The sequence below is a fragment of the Drosophila albomicans genome, chromosome 2R (genome assembly GCF_009650485.2).
Source record: "Drosophila albomicans strain 15112-1751.03 chromosome 2R, ASM965048v2, whole genome shotgun sequence".
Lineage (NCBI taxonomy): Eukaryota > Metazoa > Arthropoda > Insecta > Diptera > Drosophilidae > Drosophila > Drosophila albomicans.
In genome coordinates, this window is record NC_047631.2 from 29,861,042 (window position 1) to 29,873,256 (window position 12,215).

Below are 12,215 nucleotides of genomic sequence, written 5' to 3' on the forward strand. Positions count from 1 at the left end.
ACGAAACACTCTTTATCGCTCTTTTTCGCTCGCTGGTTAATCCTTGACCATATTGACGCATTCAGTTGCCATGTTGCACAGTTGTCGTTGTTGTTGTTGTTGGGCTGTTGCCAGCCCACTGTTGCACAGCCCACTTGAGTCTTTGCCCCTGCCGAGGCTGTGGTTCAATGACCCCAACAACCGACTCTGACTGGTCAAGTCAACAACTCTTTGCGTCGGCTGTGAGAAACTGTCCGCGTTTCCTACAATACACGCCAATTCATTTCGAGTGGATGTTGTAGAGTTGTGTGTGTGTGTGTTTGGGCTTGTTGCTTTATCAGGGCTCAACAAGCCTCTAGTTATGTTGTATGCTAAGCAGCAGCAGCAGCGGCAGCAGTAAAAATGTTTATACTCGTACAAAAAAAAGCAGCGAGGAAAAAATGCCAGTTGTTAATTATCGCACGCAATACAATGCCACAAAAAGCCGCCAGCCAAAGCGGAGGCGTCTCCTGTCCTCAGTCTGCTGTGCGGTTCTAGTTGGGCGAACATTCCAAACACGCTAATTGCTTGTAACACAGGTCCAAACAGTTGAACAGTTTCATCAGTCACTCAGTTAGGCAGTTGGGCAGTCTGTCAATTATTTGCTCGCAGCTAGTTTAATAATTTCAGTTGTGGGCATATATTTTTATCAACAAGTACAGAGCCTGTTTTGCTTTCGAACATGTCCTGGCCATGTTATGGCAACACGCAACCTTGGGGCTTAATCAGTAGCAGCAGCAGCAGCAGTGGCAGCAACAGTGGGTGGCGCCACACACTCGTTGCGGCATGTGTGGTGTAGTCTGTGGCAATGTGCGACGACTGCGATTCGAATTTGCGACTACTTATCTGCAGTTGCAGCACGTAGCACGTAGCGGAGCTCGCATCTGCATCCGTTGCGTACTCTGTATGTAATTGCAATCAAAGCGATTGTTGTTTGGTTTTGTTGTGTTGCAAATCGCAGACTTTGCTCCGCTTGATTGCCACAAAACGTCATCAGACTCCGCTTCGGCATCTCTTTCACAAATCCATTTGATGCTTTTGCATATGCAAATCGTTGGCAATAAAATCATTAATCGAATGCTCTAAAATAATAATATGCTATCTGACAGACTTCCTCTCCTTCTCTCTCTCTTCTCAGCTCACGAGCTAATATTTCATTGTTTCACAAAATTCATTAACACCCCAGCGGAAAAAACGAAAAAAGGTAAACACTCCGATTGACGCATTCGGAAATACCCTTCAGTTCACAGATCACAATCGCAATTTTTACATTGCACAGAATAATTGGCAACACAATAATTCGCAGCTACTTTTCAGATTGTGTAAATCTTAATTAATGAAGTATTAATAAGTGTATTTAATAGTCGTTAATTACACAGAGTACTAAGTGTGTGCACACACACTTCACTTGAACCTGTCGACATTGCGTTAAGCTCAGAGCAAAACCGGTAGCGTCTCTCCTCTTTAGCAGATGTGTATTATTGATGTCTTTCCTCCCCCTCCCCTCCACTCCGTCCCTGTGTTGTACTTGAGTCTGGAAACAAGTTGTTTTATTTTTTATTCGCTTTTGCCGTGTGTTGTGTTATTGTTATTGTTTTTCTGACGTAGGCAAATAACAAATACTATAGCAAAAATTGTGTGGGGACGGCCGGCCAGACACAGAAAATGTGTTTTAAGTGACGCGTTGCTGCGTCAGCAAATGAATATTTAATCGGCATATTTAATCAGCGGCCCGTGGCGTATACGTAATCTACAAATTATGAATATTAACTACTTATATGTTTAAATGCTGCTCGGTTCGGCTCCGTTCAGCTCACCTCGGCTCGGCTCATGCTATAAAATTCTTTAAAAATGCTTCTGTACAGTTATTTGTGCTGTGCTGTTGTATCCAGGCGGCTTATCGCTTCACAGTTTATTTCGGAATGCCATAAAATGTGCGAGGTATAAGCGACTAAACACGGTTTGAAATGAAAAGAGATATGAGTGAATTTTATCCAAATTGATAGCAGGGTATTTTGTTAGCTAGTCAACTTCAAAGTTTACCGCACTTTATTTAATTTCGACACTTACTTTCAGACACTTGCTGCTGGCTTTTTGTTTGATTTTCGTGTCTGAGTGTGTGTGTTTTCTACATTATTGTGCAGGCTGTAATTGATTGTAATAAATATTTCTCTGTTTGTCTTTCGATTGTTGTCTCCGCGCTGCGTTGCTCCGTTGTGTTGTTTTTGGTGTGTCATGTAAGTGACTGAGTGAGTGACTGTCAGTCAGTCAGGCAGGCAGGCAGGCATTCGTTCAATGCCTGATTGTATGTCAATTAATTGCATTACTCGTAAATTTTATATATTTGGCATCGACATAATGTAAAATTAATGTATTGTGTCACTAATGCGAGAAGAATAACAAAAAGCTCAACTGTTGTGAGCAGCTTAATAATAATTTATTCACATGGAATAAACATTTATGCGACGCAATTAAAAGTGTGCAGTAGTGGCAAAATGATTTCGATTGCAGGTGAAAAGCATCAATTAAATTTTATACTGCCTGCAATTGCAATCAAAGTGAACTAAATAACTAATAATTCCCTTGAATGCGATTTGCAATTACTTCCAGCAAACACATATTGATTGAATTTAATGCATTACATATGTAAATTGATTTGTTTTCATATGAATTTTTCGGGCACGCAATGCGCACAGCAAATACGACTCCATGAGTGTATTCAAGTATATTCAAATACACTCACTATTTAGGTAACAAAAGAAGCCGCGTTTTGTGTGCTGCCTACTGCTGCTGCTGAGATAGCAAATCAAATTATGCAGCATTTGTTTCGGCACGAGCCGGCGGCCATAAAGTAAATTTATTGATTGTTTTGACAATTAACTTTTTATATTGTCTATTATTTATATGGCGGGGCCGAAAAGCGAAAAACAAACATTTCAAATGCCGCTGCCCAAGCAATATACAATATACGATATGATGCCTGGAGTATACAATGAAATGTTTATTTTTTTGCACAAAAATTTATTTCAATTTAATGCGAAGGCTGTGCAACAACAACAACAGCAACAACAATAACAAGCGAAAGTCAACTAGGTGATGCGGCAGTTTTGTAGCTTGTTTTTTTGGTTGGTACATTTTGTGTGTTGTATGTTAGCAACGTCTTCGTATCTGTGATTAATTTGCCGGCAAACGCGTCGTATGCGCAATGAGGGCAAATTGTGTGCGACAATGAGACGACGGAGCGGAGGCTGGCTACGTGCCTGTCCGACCTGACTTATTTGTCTCTCTTTCGGTGCTAAGCAGATACCTTAACTATCTGGAGCCGGTCTTCGATGCTCTCGACATCGGCACGCAACTTTATGATTGATGGCAGAAGGCGATGCCAGCTTTTAGGCGTTTTACGAGCACTTAAACAACGGCAGCAGGCGACTCGACTGGAAGGCAGCTGAGTTTTAGATACATATACCGTTAAATAAAAGTAACGCCCATAGTTTGCAGCTCGTATACGCGCATGTACAAACATGCAACATATACTATATTGTATGTACATATATAACATTCTTCATAGGTATGCACATAAATATGCGAAAGCACCTCTCAATCTTTCTCTCTCACTCTCACATTGGCTCATTCTTGCTCACCGTCGTCGTCCTCGTCGTGTTTTATGTGTTGGCATAAAAAGAAAACTTGGCATATTTTATGCTTGCGCCCGTCATGAAAATGTAAGTGATGCTCTAAACAATTTTGCTGATGAAATGAAATTGAGTTATTCCATGCGGCACACTGTGCCACACAACAAGCATCCTCACTCAAAATCAAATATATATGTATTGGTATTTTCTGTTTAGTTATACACTTAAAGTTTCGCTGCGATTTCGTCTCACTGTGCAGCTTTTGGCTGTGCAAACGTGTCGTATGCGCAATTTTGCAATATAAATAACCATATTTTTGGGGTTTATGACAGTTTTTTTTTTTTTTTTTTTTTTTTGGTGTTCACGCGCATTTCGCATATCAATTTCAATTCAATTTCAATATTTGACAGCGCACATCGAACACATCCAACACATGCAACACACACTTCGAGCAGCACATTTAACATTCCAAATGCAGCCAAGGCACAATCTTTTACTTGAAGTTTATCGGTTGACCAGCTGCTTGAAATGTTGTCAACAGTGTGCAGTGCCAGTTACAATTCCCCAGGGCAAATAAATAAATGTCAACAGCAAAAAGGTAACCAAAACCTGGTTGATATTGCTGTTGCCATTGTTGCAGTTGTCATCGTCATCGTTTGTGGTTGTTGTTGAGCCTAAAAAGCAATTATAAAATGCAAAGGCAGCCAAATGTTGTTGTTGTTGTCTCTTTATTTCCATTTGCCTGTTTGCAATTTAGCAATTGAAATTGCATTTCTGCTTCATAAGCATAAACACAATAGAAGTAAGGCACACACACACATAACACACACACACACAAGTAATCCTCCATCAGTTTTGAAGTGTTTGGCAGAAATCGAATCGAAAAAAAAAAAACGAAAGAATCTGTTTTAAATTGATTTTATTTATTGATAACAAAAGCTTCCAGTGCCAAGCGCTTTTGCAAATGCAATTTCAATTAAATTCAGACGAGTTGCCAATGCGAATGCAGAGTTTGCCATTCGCAATTGCAACAATTTGAATTGACGCGTTGTTGACGTCGAGCTCCGGCGTTGTTGCAAACATATACTATAGATGATTGCTTGGGTCTCCTCTGCTGCTGTTGCTGTTGTTGCTGCTGTTTCTTCGCCAGTTGGTCCCATATGGACGCAGAGCCGCAATATAAATGGCAACGTCGCGCAGTTCAAACACAAGCTGCAATCCCAAGTGCAACAAAAGCTAAAACTGCCATAAACAATAACAACAGTCAGAGCTACAGTGGAGCTCAAAGCTATGCTAAGTGAATCGTATAATATCGTATATGATGTGATCTGATATTATTTACTACACAGTCTAAAGTGTTAATTTGTTTTGTTAACTCTCGTTTTTTATGCAACTCATTCGTTTCGTAAAGTGCTATTTACTTCAAAGTTCGAAGTGTGCAAAAAACAATTCAACAGAAATGATTTATTAGTGTGTCATTTCAATGTAATGTATTAATTTAATTTGCATTTCGAAATGAAACTAAAAAAACTGTTTAGAAAACAGCAATGATTAATTAGTAACGAAACTAAAATATCTTTCAGCAGAAGTTGCAAGTTTATCTCTTTTTGCTAACTGAATTCTCATGTGGTTTTTTCGCAATCATTTTTAACTAAAATAAATTGCTTGGCCCCGAGCAATGCTTCTGCTTCAAAAAGCAATCATTTAAATATCAGGCAACATCATTATTTGTGCTTCTGCTGCTGTTGGTCGGAAGTACTTGAGCAGCATTAATCTTGCATCCTTCATTCATTCTTTCTCGTTGGTTGCCACTGTTGGATTTATCAAACCAAATGCAGTGAACATGCAATCAAACATAAAATGTAAACATGCCACACACAACGGGGGTTATTTTTTTTTTCTTTTTTGTCTTCTGTGTCTTGAGTGGTGCCCTGGTTTAAAGTGAAGAACCGCCACCACATCCCAGTTGGGCAATCGTTCACTTGACTGCTGCTCACCGCGAAGCCTTCATTCGCATCAGCTTCAGCTCCAGTTGGTTGGTTGGCGCCATATGTGAAAACTTGTGCGATTTGCTCGAGTTGAACTCTGAACTACACAAGCTGCCTGCCTGCCTGCCTCTGCCATATGGCTGTATTTGCTTTGTTACATCTGTTTGCTGTTTGCTATGTGCTATTTGCTTGGCAGTGCACTGTAATAGAAGTGCACTAAAGTCTCAAGCAATGCGGGCAGCGCTTGTAAATTTTGGTTGCCAATTAATTTTTTGGCTAATTGCGAAGAGAATTCGCACTGTGGCCAAATGGTCAAATGCTTGCAAATGGACAAATAGACATATTGGTAATTGAAGATGCCAGTGCAATTACAATTGAAAATTTGTTGCCATGCTTGACCAGACACAACGTTGCGTATGAGCGATTACGTATACGCCACCGTACCACAGCCGCACCACAACGCACCGCACAAATGCCAAGCCACTTGCAATTGCAATCGAAATGGTAATCGCACATGCAGACAGATTATGCGAATTTAATTATAATTACGCTTAGCCCACTAATGCCATTGTGTGTGTGAATGCGTGCGTGTGTGTGTGGTTATGAGTAGGTGTATAAATAGAGTAACATGAGTGTTGTGTGTGTGCAGTTCAGACAACTCAGCATAAACCAACTGACGTAATAACATATATAGACATTTAAACTGATTACAGATGTAGCGAGAGACAGAAAGAGAGAGAGCGAGAGCGTTGTCTCTGATAACGTTGCGATGCATTTTGCATTGTCACTTGACAGCCGACGTCAGACTAAAGAGACTCGATCGACTGGCAACGCGAATGGCGGGGAATGGAGCGAAGAATGGGGCGCGACAACACGTTGGCGGTATTGACAGATTGTCAGTCAGCTGTTTGTTTGCACTTTGGCATTATGCTAAATATAACACTATATAACAATAAAAGCGTAAACAGGCCCAGCTCAGCTCAGCTGAGGCTCAGTCTCAGGCCCAAGCAGTGCAAACAAATGTCAGAGAGCAGAGCTTTGGTCACAGGTTGATAAGCAATTCTCGATGCCGCCTCTTTTCAGCAGCAGCTGAAAGTAAGAAAGCTACAGTCGGTTGTGCTTGACTATAAGCTACCCGATTATATTGAAATATACCAAAATAATATACCAAACAATACTGAAATATGCTGAAAATGTAAATTTGGCATATTGATAAAAATACAGCGAAAGAATACTGCAATATACCGTAGACACAAAATACTGAAATTTATACTAGAAATGGTTATTGATGCCATTTAAAAAGAATACTTAAACATACCAAAATGTATATTCGGTATATTGATAAAAATATAGCGAAAAATACTGAAATATGCCAAAATTTATATTTAACATTTTGATAAAATACATCAAAAGAATACTGCAATCATAATGAATCTTTATTATATAGTTATAGTAGTCACAAAATACTGAAATTTATACTAGAAATATTTATTGATGGAATTTAGCGAAGAATACTCAAACATACCAAAATGTATATTTAGTATATTGATCAAATATAAAGAAAAATACTGAAATATGCCGAAATGTCTATTCAGTATATTGGTAAATTTAAGAAAAATGTTGAAATATATCGAAATGCATATTTGGTATATTGGTAGAGTATATCAAAATTACTGATATATACCGAAATGTATATTTGGTATATTTATATTACAAATGCTGTCAAAAAAGCTATAGCTTCATATCTTATAGACGGGCGGAGCTATAACTTCTCAGCTTTTGTCAGAGTCATTTTTCATCATTTCATTTTGTTTGTTAAATACATTTCCTACCAGCGCAAAGTTATACTACCCTTTTACTTTACGGATAGCAGGTATAAAAGCCACACAACTCTTTGTGGCTGGATGATTGCCTAGCAACATCATCGCATTTACTTGATCTCTCTCTTATCAATTTCATGACTTGCGTTGAGAGGCTTTTTGGAAATTTTGGCAATTCTCATTTCAGAAAGTTTTGCGTTTGCGTTTTATCAGCAAATTCGCTTTGCTTCAATTTCTGGCAAATTAATAATTTAAAGCCCACATAATTGAAATGAAGCATTTGCTGCTGCACAAACATTTTGTCCACAAATTGAGTGCATAGCATGCATTCTTGTTTTGCTCTTTGTGCAAAAGTGAAATTCCTTTGCATTTTGTTGATGATTTATCTAAGCTAAAGTGAAGCCAGTTTAATTAACGGTCAGGCGAAAGTCGAAAAGCAAACTTGCTGCAACTTGCTGGCGTGTTGTCGAAGCCATCAATCAAGGCGGCTGGATAATGTGCAGCAAATGTTTGTTTATGATAACCAAAATGCAAATGCAGCAAAAAGGCGAATGCCAAACACTGGGTGAAGAGTGAAGAGAGTAAAGAGTTAACAGGCAACAACAGTAAACAGTTAACATCAGTTAGCATCGATCATGTTGTACAAGGCCAAAAACGCGACGCGTCGAACATGCGTGTGAATGCGGCATGTGTGTTTTGTTTGAGACAACTAAATATTTATCAGCTTACAATCTACGTACGTGTTCAATGTATCTACTCAATTGCTCAACATTCAATCGCTCCATCCATCAGTCAGTCATTCAGTCAGTTCTAAATGAAATCAAATGCTGTACAAAATGTGGCACATTTAATTGACTAACAGCTTGGCTGCGTTTTGGCAGCGTCCGGCGCTGCAATTAATGTCAAGTCACTTCATGTTGCCACAGTCCGGACACTGATGAGTCGCCAATGAGGGCAACTAATAAAATTCATTCATAAATAATTCAATGGAATGCTCAGCAGCGGCAATTTATAACAATTTCGCATATGCCGTCAACTTGGCGACAACAACAACTTGAACAACGGCAACAACAGTGGCAACAAATGCGAGCACTGTGCAGCTTAATTGATTTGTTTTGCAGCCAATGGAAAGACAGTTATTTCACATACACATACATACATACATACATGTATGTAGCGTATGTCTAATCGTGCTTCTATTTTGTCATTTAAATATCTGAATAACCATTGCCAAATTGCCGTAGATTGAGAATAATTGTCGCTTCGATTAGTTTCATTTTCTGTGTGTTCGCTCGCTCTTATCATCTTTTATTTTCATTTTGTTGTTATCGACTTTATTATTAGAGAATTATGCACCTGAATCGCAGTCGATGTCAATGATAAAGCAAATTAATTAAACTCTCAACGTGATTATCCTGAGAGAGACTAGAGTGAAATTTTATTAATATGTTTTACACGAAACCAAAAAAAAAAAAAAGTGATTGTCATATTGGCAATCAATAGAAAGTAAACTGAAAGCAGATGCCAAGCCAAAGCAAATGCGAAACTCGTTCTAAACTGGAAACGTCAATCATTTTGTAATTAAACGAACTCTCTAACTTTCCTATGCGTAGCGCATTTTATTGCAGTCTGGTTCATAACGCATCTTAAAGTAAAAAACAACATATAAATGCTGTAACGGAAAGTCAATATTAGACAAGGTTTTTTTTCGCAATTTCAGTTGCAGCCAACAAAAAGATTGTTAACAACAAGTCTGCTGTTAGCGAGTGTTTTTTTTTTTGTTTTCTATGTTCAACATTTTTCTATGCAACTAAATACTATTCAAACACTCGGCAACAACGAAAACAAAAGCCAATAGCAATTAGATGGAAAAACTAGTTGGCAAAACTTGCCAAGGGTGTTGCCGAGTGTTGTTCATACATATATAGTATGTATATATAAAATATTATCTGGGAAGTCTAGAGGGAAAAACATTTCCATATTTATATTTATTTGTTGTAGTCGGTGTTGTTTTGAAATTCATTTGCTGACACCGAAATATATACAACATTTTGACAAATGCTTTGACAGCTGCAATGCAAAAGGCTTCCCAAGCTGCCAGTTTTGGTTGCCATTCTCTCTCCAAATTGCAACTCTGGCTGTAAGCTGACAGTTGTTTGGCATGCATGTTGCAAGTGCGTAACCAAAAACAACAACAACAACAGCAAAAAATTCTATTCGCTAGAATATCAAATCACAACACGCTGCTGCTGTTGCTGCACGTTCCACACTGTCGGCGCTCAGCAGAAATTATTTAAATTATTTACAAACTGCACTTGGACGCGACGTTGAAATGCGAGACACGCGCCAGTCCCAAAAAAAAAAAAACAAAACAAAACACAACCGAAGCGGCGTTTAACTTATAGACTGCGTTGTGTTTTTTTTTCTTTTGCCAGACAAAGTTCGCTCTATTCTTATTTTTTCTTTACTTTTTCGATTTCTTGTTGGCCACAAGAAATTGCAAAATACTGAAAAGGCAGAGTTGAAGGAACATGCAATGTCTTTGATGTAATTTGCAATTCAAAGTTTTTGGCATGCCAAAAATATGTGATCCAGTCGAATGTTGTTGGCGTTGCTGTTGATGTTGCTGTTGTAGTTATGGCATCGTGTCCAAACCTTTGTGCCACTGCGACGCATGCGAGCAACGTTTAATTAACAAGAACAACAACAAGAGCAACAAATAAGCAACTACTAAAAGCTCCAATTTTGAAACAAAAGTCATGCCGACTTTTTGGGACCTGCCTTTGATGTGCTTCCTTGTAGCTTGGGACGCTTGGCTCCTAGCTACAGCATTCCACACGTTTTTTTTCAGGCTGGGATCTGTCCCAGATCCTTGGAGCCTGTCGTGTTTTGTTAAAAGGTCAAATGTTAAAGCAACGTGAGCCATGGCCATGGCAACAGTTGGCTGAATCAAATGTTCAAATTGCTTGGAGTTCTGTTTTTTTTTTTCGCTTTACCTTTTTTTTTGAGCGCCACACGCGGCGTATGATTAATCAAATTTGCGCCACACTCAGTCACAATGCAAATACAATTTATAGCATTATTGATTTATGTCGCATTGCAATTGCCTTAAGCGAGGGTTTGATATTTTATATATTTCTATGCTACAGGGTATTTAGCAGTCGTATTCTTTTTGGACTTTTGTGCGACGTTATTTTCTTTTGTTTCGCATTTTATTTTGCTCGTTGCTGTGGTTTGGCTTTAAATTTGATGAACGCGGCAGCAACGGCTTTTGGTTTTCCCTTTTTCTGACAGCCAACTCGCATAATAATTTTTCATGTTCACGCCTTCACAGCACATTTTTCCGAGGGTTGTTGTTGTTGCTCAAATGTCCCCTCCTCTTTTGTCGCTCTGCCAACGTTTTTTGGGCTTAATGCTTGTTGGCAGACATTTGCGTTTATGATAAGTAAGTTTGTTACTTGCCACATCATTGAGCTGTTGCTCGTGTCTTCTTGGGCATTTGGTATTGGCCCGGTCAAGTCAGATCGCATCAAAAATGTGCGCAACTAATTGCCAATTGAACCCATCGGACGATCTAATGCGAAAATATAAAACAATAATACACGACGCCAGAGTTGCTGCTTGGCAAATTGCCAGCAATTGAACTGGCGCTTATTCAGCAGCAGCAGCAGCGGCTGTGGCTAAAATCAATATTAACCCGAGCAAAATCAACAGAATGAAAAGTGCTTCACATAATTGCGGCAATAAATTGCAGCTTTCGGTTATTATTAGTAGTTCGATGAGAGAGCGAGAGCAAAGTGCTTCGTCGTCGTAGACTAACTTGCAGCCACTCGAAGTTGCCACATAAAAAACACAAACTACAACGACCGATAATCAAATGCTCGACTAAAGTTGTGCGGATAAAAAGTTGCTCCGTCGATAGATGGCTGAGAATACCCACTTGGTTGATTTGCCTAAGTTAAGGGTATATAAATATCATCGATGAAGCGATGCGAAGTCGAGAAAGTTTGGGGCGGCAACTGGGCGCTAGCAATAATTTCCTTTTCCGCAATCAAAACCGAGATGTGAAAAACATTTGTAAAGGGCCAGCTGTGAAACAGCAAAAAAAAAAAAAAAAAAAGCAAGTGAGAGGAAAAGCAGGAAGAGAAGAGAAAAAAAAAAGATGAAATAAAAGGCAGAAAGGGAAATGCTGAGAGTTGACAGAGAGATGGTGACCATGGGGATCTGTGATTGCTTTTGGCCAGCCAACATTCTTTATCGCCCGTTTGAACTGCAAGCGGGTCAATGCGATGCCAGGAATGCTAAGGCTGAGGACAAGATTATCAGATTGCCAACTATAGCAAATCAGGGCAACGCAAATAAATACGAGTATGAACACAACATAATATCGTAGCATACTTTTCAAGCAATGTGTTGAAAGATACTCGCACTCGCTCGTTACACCTGATTTATTTAAAGAAAAGTTGCTTTTTTTGGCAACTGCAGCTGGCAGCACAATAGTCGGTTGCAATTTATGAAACTATTTGCCATTGCACAGGAAATTGAAAAACTTCTTCAGCCAAAAAAATGAAAGAAAACGAAACGCTTGCCAGATACAGCTGAAAAGAAAGCAACATAATAATAAGTGCAATTGCAATTCGTTCAGAATAATTGCAAAAGGCAGCAAATGAAATTTAACAATTTAAAGTAGAGTTTGGAAAGTGTGTGCTGAGTGTGTGTGTGTGTGTGTTGAGTGTGTGAACAGAAGTTGTCGTCGA

The 12,215-nt window shown here is 39.0% G+C and overlaps 2 protein-coding genes and 1 long non-coding RNA gene across 3 annotated transcripts in view; 2 read left to right on the forward strand and 1 right to left on the reverse strand.

Annotated features, from left to right (window-relative positions):
- Positions 1–12,215, forward strand: part of LOC117573663 (G protein-coupled receptor kinase 2) — a 58,373-nt gene that overhangs the window by 32,250 nt on the left and 13,908 nt on the right. The gene's annotated exons all lie outside the window — the stretch shown is intronic.
- The window catches only part of LOC117576396 (uridine phosphorylase 1), a 239,162-nt gene that overhangs the window by 27,082 nt on the left and 199,865 nt on the right, over positions 1–12,215 (forward strand). The window lies entirely within an intron of this gene.
- Positions 1,432–2,164, reverse strand: LOC127565967 (uncharacterized). The gene is made up of 3 exons (XR_007955315.1): positions 2,089–2,164; positions 1,836–1,969; positions 1,432–1,768 (listed from the first exon to the last, which is right to left on the reverse strand). It is a non-coding gene; the product is annotated as an uncharacterized LOC127565967 (long non-coding RNA).